We start from the raw sequence: 8,554 nt of genomic DNA on the forward strand, positions 1-8,554 counted from the left end.
AGCACTTTGGCAGAAATGTCTGCAAAATTTTTAAAAATTACTGCCTCATGCTAATTGTTACTTCCTTGACAGGTGTGAGTGCTCCTAGTTTGTTTTAGCGGTGTGTCAGCCTGGATGGCGTCACTGCCCTGCCCTTTAAAGAGTAAGCTGCATCATTTTAACTGAAGTGGTACAAAATCATACCAGTGCCTCTCCTTCTCCTTCCCCATTCAGCAGCTCAGCAGCAATAACAGGGCTGAACATCTTCAGCTCCTTGGCTTGTGCTTATGCTACCTGGGATTTCTAGGTGGCCTCTACACAAATACAGAAAAGGCCTAGGACTGTCAAGCCCCTAGATGAGAGCAAAGCAAGGTTTTTTATGGAGAGGTGATGTTTGCTACTAGATCACTTGCTACAGTTAGGGGAGAAACAAACAGGAACCTTCAGGACCAAATGTGCTTCTTCATCAGGATGTGTTCAGCCCACAGCCAACACAAAGCAGCCTTTATGCGCATACTCTCTGTAAACCCTGAGATGGATCACAGCGTGGGAGAGAGTAGATCTTCAGTTTTTCCAAAGTCCTGGATAGGCACAGTAAGTAGCCGTCTGATAGATGATGCAGCTTGCTCTCTTGACTGTGTGCTTGGTGGAGTTTCAAATGCCTTTCAGGTGGAACATGCACATTCCTGGGAGCCAGGGCGAGACAGAAGATACCTGTGATCCTAATCTCCCGCCGGCCTACAACAAACCAACCATGCAGTGCCTGCCTGTGGCCAGCTGCATGCCGTGAGCCTGCCTGGAGCCAGCAGAACAACTGCACAGAGAATGAGTTGAGAAATTCCTGGAATTTCTGAAGAGTATTAAAAAAAAATTGCGAAGCAACAGCAAGCGGGTATGAGAGATAATAGCAGAAGTGGCTACTTATCCCTCTTTCATACTTGATTTAGTACAAATTTAGTAAGAAATCATGTGAATGCTGAGACTGATAGCAGTTTTTCTCTGCCTTCCAGATTTTTCAGGAGCAGGGACTCAAGGACTTCAGAAAGCCTCCAGCACACTCAGTAAACCACTGTAATATAACATTTTTTTCCTCCCATTTATAATAATTTGCCCAGTTCTCAGACTTATTTGGATCTATGGTAGGAATGTGGCTCCTCCTCTTGCTATTCTACACACAGTTCTATCAGCAGCTAGATCTCCCCACATTGGCAGCAGACACTTCACTTCAAAGATCTTCCTAACCCTTTAGGCTGTAATTAGAGTTGTAAGCGCTGGAGTCAATCTGCCTAACAAGGAAACTTCTCTGAAAACAAAGATTTTGTATAGGTTGAAAGAGATGATAGCAAACAAGAAATGGCTAGTGGCTTCTTGAAATTTCTCCTGTCAGCTCCTCTTTCTTTAAGTCTGGTGAAAGAAAACAGTTCTTCACACTCAACAATAAAGCTGCGAGAACACAGTTTCTCTTTTAAAATGCAGGCTCCAAGTTCTTCCCCTGTACGAGGTGCAAGTTTTCATGAGTCGGGAAATTAGACTGATAAGCCATACTATTGGGGTTCAGTCGTAAAGCTTATGACTCCACCACTCACCAAAATCACCTTATCTTAATTATAATAGAAATCAATAATATATTGTAGTGTAGACTTTGTTAGGTACCAGATTTACACACTGTAGGGAAACCTCTGCATATGGATATTACTATGCCATACAAAAGAGGAAACTCATGTATCTCTGCCTCCTGTAGAGGCTCTGTGTCTTTGACCAATAGCTAATAAAATCAGGAATCTTAATTCCTCTCTCCTGCCATATGCAGCTCTGATGATTATAACAAGCACTTGGATGCTAAAGCTTTTAGTTGCACTCCCTGCGCTACTAGTATTTTTGACGGTAGTCTCACCCCTAACTTTAGCAATTCACAGACCTAATGGCAGTGCAACTTTGCAATTGCTGATTCAGAATAGGAATCTGGCATGGTATTCTCGTTCTGAAAATAGCTTTGAATTCTTCAGCCTGGGCAAAAACACTATCCTGTTCTACCCACACAGTCTGAGGGCTCCGTGAAGCTCCCCAGTCCTTGCTAGAGCAGAGATCAGTAACACTGAGGGTGGGCCTGACCCAAATATTAGGATACACTGAATTTAAAGGAGGCTTAAATTCAAATCATATCCAAATTCTGCAGTTGGAACCTGTCATTTAAGGGTACAAACACCTTAAGGCACAGGCCCACCAGTTGCACACTGCAAGATCCCAGTTTGCAAAGGTGTCTTGACAGCTGGCTGCTGGCATGCAGGAAAATTGATTCCAGATGCTCCACAGGTGTCCTGAACATGTAGAACAAACTGTATGTGTATTTTCAGAGAATAAACAGTGAGTTTGGACTGTGCACATGCTTTGAGAATATTTTGCATGTACACAAAACTGCTACATGCAAATGTGATGGCTGGGGCCCTCCCTGACTCTTAAAACTGACGCTCTTTCATTTAAGTCCCCTAAATGATACCTCAGACTCCAAGCCCTGGCGCTGGCCACTCATGAAGTTTAATTCTGTCTGAATATAAGCTCTATGAGAGCTTACACTCTAATGAGAATTTAATTCAGAAAGCAGGGATTACGCTGCTTACGTGACATGCCACATCTGAGTACAAAACCACCCTTGCCTTGTAGTTTTCCAGCTTGAGTTGTTATTCAGTAGTAACAGACATAAATGAAAATCACCCGCTCGTAACGATGCTGCAACTCCCACCACAGACACTGCACACCTATCACTTCAACACACATGTTGCTGTGCTTGTAACTGATTGCAGCAAAAGCCACGTCGATGACTCATTGACAACACCAACACCATGTGCGAGATCCCAGGGGTCATCTTGTGATACAAGCTCAGGTGTGGCCAGAGAGTCCACAAACAGGCATCATGCTTTCGTGTTTTCAAAAAGGAGGAGGACACCAACTAACGAAGTCTCCCAGCCCTAGCTGCAAGGAGGACCAGAGAAATGAAGGGTGGATCTAATCCAAAGCCAATTAACCAGAAAATATACCAAATTTACAGGAAATTCAATTTCAAATGTGATGTGGACCTATATGGAAACTTTTCAAAATAAGTAGCAGTTAAATTAAGGATGGTCTTGGAAAAGTCATAATTAAGTCAGCTGTTTGGATGCAGTTTCACGAAAGCCTTATCCAAAACCATCAAGCCATAAATCTGCACATTTGCGTGCCCTTGGCCACTCCTTCCCGCCTCGCTCTCTAGTGATTGTACGGCAGCAAGGAGACTCAGATAAGCTGGTGAACAAGATGAGCTGATCCAACTCAAAACTAATCTCACGCACACAAAAGGCACACCAGCTGCGCCTCCGCTAACCCCAGCACAAGAGATAAACCACCCATAGTCCGCAGATGGACTACATGGGATGGGTGTGGGGAGAGAAAGGGGAAGGAAGAGCAGCCCCTTTGAGCTGCTGTCTTAAATGACCCTAAACCGATTGTGAAATAGCATCATCAGAACAGACCTATGAATCAGATTTCCTTTCATAAAATGTTATCACAGAACATCTGACCAAGTCGGCTTCCCAGCATAATGTTTGAACGCAAATTGCAAAATATCACAGTAATGTAGTTAATGCAGATAAGAAATTAAGGAATACAGCAATTAGGGTTCCTTCATTAACTATGGTCACCTTGCTACAGTAAGTCCTAGAGAGGCTCCCTAGAGTCACTGGTGTAAATGGGCGTCATGTGATTGAGAAAGACCGTCAGATTTCTAAAACACAAAACCTTTCACGGATATATAGATTTGAAAATGCAAACCAAAAGGCTCTCAATTAGACCATGATAAAAAGAGAGTTAAAAAGTACACCTGAGAGTTAAGGCAGTGATTTTTGAGAGTACAGAACTGTGATTTTTGAAAGGAGTGAGCTGGTTCGGTTTATCAAACAGAATTGCATTTCTGGTTTTAAAAATCCTTACTATATTGATTAAATATCCCCTCTCATGAATCTTGAGCCCCCACTCTGAACACTGGGCTGCACTATACAACAAAACTGTGCTCTGTTGGAGCACAGAGCTGCTGTTTGATCATGCTAGTCGGTCCCCTTGGAACGAGGTACGTGACAAAGAAGGTGTCACCTCCACGATCAGAGCCACCTCTCAGCCCCCTGGGAGAGCACGGTGACACTCCTCCAGGGCTCCACATAGACTTACAGGCTCAGACAAATGACAGGCTCTGATCCCAGCCTCCTCATAAAAATAATTCATTTGCGAGCAGGTTTTTGTATTACTTTTGTAGGAAAGAATGGTTGTAGGGAACTTCACTTCTACCTTCCTCTCCCGCTGGGCAGAAATGACTAGAAGTACATTGCTCACACCAACAGTAAGAAACAGTAACAGCAGAGCCGCTCGGCACTTATCTGCAGGAATCTCAATTCATTTTACAAGTCTGTGACATCTGTGTATCTCTCCCTGTTCTCTTCAATCTTATCAACTCATTATTTATGCTGAAATAGAGCCTGAAGTCTCCAGCCAGAGATGAGGCCAACTGTGCCACATGGCTGCATCCGTGCAGAGACTCAACCAGCCAAAACCCAGCTCCTGCAAGTATGGGACTGTACCCTCCTGTGCCAGTTCTCTGGTACCAATTAGGCCAATGAAGCACCTTGCTCCCTAAACACCTCAGAAGACTGAGCCTGAGGGTGATATCCGCCCCCCCCCCCAAAAAAAAAAAAAACCCACTTAGAAACATCACTGCTGGGGAAAAGGAAGAGGTGGAGATTTGTTTTTAAATAGGCTTTTGGTGATTTACCCCACCAGAGGAGCGACCCTCAGAATATTTTATGGGAAGATGTTGGGTAAGCAGGTAAAACAGGATTTTGGTTTAAAGAAAAGGCAAGAACAGAGAGAGAAGAAAATAAGTACATTACTTTTTTAATTACTAGAAAATAAAATTCTTGAAGTGATTTAGATAAAAACTCTCCCACTGTAGTTTCAGCTCAGAGGCAGGCTGAAGTCTGCTTACTTCACCCATAGAAAGGCCTCTTTTAAATCGGGGAAAATTCAGATTAACCAAGATGGGAATTAGTGAGCACGAATGAAAGGGTGTTGATCCTTCGAGCAGCTGTCACTCTTCAACGGAAAAGTGGACATAGTTGTAACACAAACTGAGTGACAGCAAATAAAGTCTATTTGAAGTGCTGATTAGAAACACTTACTTTTGTTCTTTAATTTAAATACCCCTTGCTTTGCTTTCCATGGACCCAGTTCTTGGGATCTTGTAATTATGTCTGAATCATATTATCCCCTCCCCCCCACCTTATATTAAAAATGTGTATTTCTGCTCTCCTGATTTTGAAAATGCAACTGTATTTCCTGGAATCTGCACTATCAAGACACAAATAACTCAGAAATGTTTTTGTTTTAATTTTTAAATGTCTTTGGAACACTTGACCTGGGAAGGATCTGACTTTGGACTTTTTTATGCTTGTGTGCGGCAAGCTGGCCTTCTACATACTAAAAATATTAACTTAAAAATGCATTTTTGCGGTCATATTTGGTAGAAGTACAAGTGAAACATATTGTTTTAACAGTTAGTTGTGGAGAAAAGCAGCCAGTTGCTATTTTATTTTTCCTCCAGTTTACTGATTTCAACTGAAAATTAAAACAGGAAAAACTGGTATCACCAGCCAAGAAATTACTGCCCTAGAGGTTTTAAAATATCTATCACTGAGAATTTCTCAGTCCTAAAGGGACCAGAGATAACTGATAAAATGCATAAATGGGATGACACCTAGAAGGAACATATGAAGAACAAACTTATGAAAAAAACATTTGTGAATTAGGGAAGGAATCAATACCTATTGTTTTGATAGGAAAAATGAATCAGGCTTTATTTATAAGGTTATTTCTACGGTTATTTAAAACTCCTCAGATACCATGCCAAATTTACACAATTATCTACCAGCTTTTCCTGCCAGAGTGAGCCACCAATTGTAAAGAATTTTGTCTTACTGCAGAATCAAGCAGATGAAGAGAAACCTGGGAACTACGAAGTGTTTAGTCACATTAAGACATACAATAGGAGAAAGGAGTGCTCAAGAGAGAAGCTCTTAAGGCCTAGAAAAGTTTCCCCAAACAAAATATCTATTAAAAAAGCAACACATCCTTCCTGTGGGATTGGAAAGCAACCACTCAATTTTTGTCTTTGCTCTACTTCCATTGGGTGCCCTTGACAACAATATTCGTACCTCTGACCATCTATCCTGGGTCAAAAGAAAACAATCCACCTCACAAAAATGTTGTCAGATTTATGATTGTAAAGTGACATACGAACACTAATCACTACGATATGCAATGGTTAAGCTTCTATAAAGTCAATGACGACGGTCAGGAATGACTCAGTCACAGTCATATGAAAGAATGGAAGACATACAACGGGCTCGTGTTCTTTATTTACTTTCAGTGAGAAATCTCAGATTATTGCAGCAGTTCCTCCTAAAACATGAGACAGTTTTACAGTGACTTTTCAACTTAATTTGAACGAGCTATTTTCCCAGTTTTTTTACAACAGGTTTGCAAAACTCTCTTTAAAGAAGTTATCTTCGTATCACTTACCTTGATTTGCTTTTTAAATAGTTTCATCTCAGCCTCCTGACCATGGGGACTGACTTATTATTGAAGTACCGCAACAAAAAGGAACATTTCTAGGTCTGTTAAAATTTAGCCGTTCTAAAAACAACTAAGAAGTTAAAAAAGAACTAAGAAGCAGGCGTTCCCCTCAAGATGATGCAAATCACTCACCAAACTTTATGGGGAAGGTGGAAGAGAAAAAAAACCTAAAAATCACTCTTCCTTCCTCCTCTCAAAGTTTCTAGCAAGAAGGTGAAACGCACTGGCTTACTCTGTGACCTACAAACTAACTAGGCAACAGGAAAAGGTTATTTAGCACCTGAGTACAGCAATCAGCTACACTGTCTGTCAAGCGCCCCACAGCATAATTTTTAAGACGTAATTAACTTTGAACTTCTAAAAAAATACTTTTTTTGTTGTTGTTAGCTTTCTGCGTGCCTTTGCAAAACACTTTTTCTTCCTCACGCAGCGCACTGCAAACACTTGGGGGGGGAAGGGGGTGCAACAACCCAGCGCCCCGGGAACACGGAGAGTGCCGCGGTTTATAAAGGGAGCGGGCTGCGCGGGCGCGGCGCGGCGCAGGAGAGCCGGAGCCGATTGGCTCGCAGCGCCCAGGGCGCCTATATGCTGCGGCGGGATGAGGCGGCGCGGGGTGCGCGCTGCGCGGCCGGGGCGCCGGCTCCGCTCGTCCTGCGGCCCTCGGAAGGAGGAAGAGGAGAAAGCAGCTCGCCGTCCGGCTCTGTTGGTGAGGCGTTTGAATCTGTGCCGGGTGGATTCCCTCTCTCTCTCTCTCCCTCCCTCCCCGCGCTTTCTAAAGCTTGTTCTTTTGCAACGAGCAGCCTGGCTCTTAGGTTTGCAGCCTCGTCTTTGTGTAAAGCTGGGGAGTTAAAAATCGCGAAAACTTGCTGTTTTTCTGAACTTTTTTTTTTTTTTAAACTTCTCCTAATCTGGTTTCGGCGCTTGCAGGAGCTGATCTATTCGGGGAGGCGGATGTCTCGCTTTTTCCGCGTTTCTGGAATTGCGAGTCCCTATTTCGGACAAACAAGTTTTCCAGCTGCTTTGTTTGAAAGGTTTCGGCCGCACACTGGATCCATTAAATCCGTACGCGGCTGCCTTGCTCATCGCTTTGAGCAGGGTTGCGTCGGGGATGGGGTTTTCGAATTTCGGTGATAAACGAGACCTAAGCTTGTGCGTGTTTTTTAATGCCTCTTGCGTTGTATTTTAGTAGGTGGTTTTTTTTTCTAATCTCTGGTTATTGCCCGGCAGCCGATTATATTTTTAAAACAAAGCAAAAAAAAAAAAAGTTGGGGAAAGAAAAAACCGAAAACCTCAGAAACTTTCTGTGGCCTTCAGGGTCTTTCTCTTTCCCTGCGCTGTAGAGGGAAACTCGCAACCACTCAAGCATTGCGGTAAAAGAACCCATTCAATGTAGTGCTGTAAGAAAATCCTTCCCTGTTCCCTCCCGTTCCTTGTTCCGGGAGCCCTTCCCAGGTTCCTACTTTTCCAAATTACTTTTTTTTGCTACGGGAAAGTTTTCTAGCAGCTGTTCCCACCCAAGAAACTCGCAAATCCGGCTCGGAGCCTCTCCGCGGTGCCCTGGGTTGCGACACGGGAGGCAGCCCCGAGAGCATTGCGGCAACCTCCCGCCCCGGCCTCGTTAGCGCCCTAATTAGCGCCCTGCGCCTGATTAGCGCGCCGTCCCGGGCTCGGCCTCCCCCGGACTTTCGGGGGGACCTGGCCGAAGATATCGGCTCGGGAAGACGCCTTAAGGTGAACGGGGAGGGCGGCCGGAAAGTGCGGTTGCGCTGCCAAAGCGACGAGAAACGCCCGTTTGTATAGCTTTAAAAAAGGGTGTTTTTTTCTTTGCATTTTTTTTCTCTTTTCCTCTTTCCTCCCGTGCTTTTGGCGGGGCTCCGGACTTTCAAACCCAGTAGGTGCGGGGCGGCGGCGGGCGGGCGGG

General features: G+C 44.0%; 2 protein-coding genes across 3 annotated transcripts in view; one reads left to right on the forward strand and one right to left on the reverse strand.

Moving 5' to 3' along the window:
- The window catches only part of LOC112968547 (guanine nucleotide exchange factor DBS-like), a 164,861-nt gene that overhangs the window by 59,948 nt on the left and 96,359 nt on the right, over window positions 1-8,554 (reverse strand). The gene's annotated exons all lie outside the window — the stretch shown is intronic.
- The window catches only part of B3GNT5 (UDP-GlcNAc:betaGal beta-1,3-N-acetylglucosaminyltransferase 5), a 23,180-nt gene continuing 21,881 nt past the window's right edge, over window positions 7,256-8,554 (forward strand). Inside the window, exon 1 of one of the 2 annotated variants that reach the window (XM_026070973.1) lies at window positions 7,256-7,339. The gene's annotated coding sequence lies outside the window, so the exon portion shown is untranslated. Of the gene's footprint in view, window positions 7,340-8,456; window positions 8,525-8,554 lie in introns of those variants that run through there. The other variant, XM_026070974.1, reaches the window with a different exon arrangement.

The sequence above is a fragment of the Apteryx rowi genome, unplaced genomic scaffold (assembly GCF_003343035.1).
Source record: "Apteryx rowi isolate R43461 unplaced genomic scaffold, aptRow1 scaffold_32, whole genome shotgun sequence".
Lineage (NCBI taxonomy): Eukaryota > Metazoa > Chordata > Aves > Apterygiformes > Apterygidae > Apteryx > Apteryx rowi.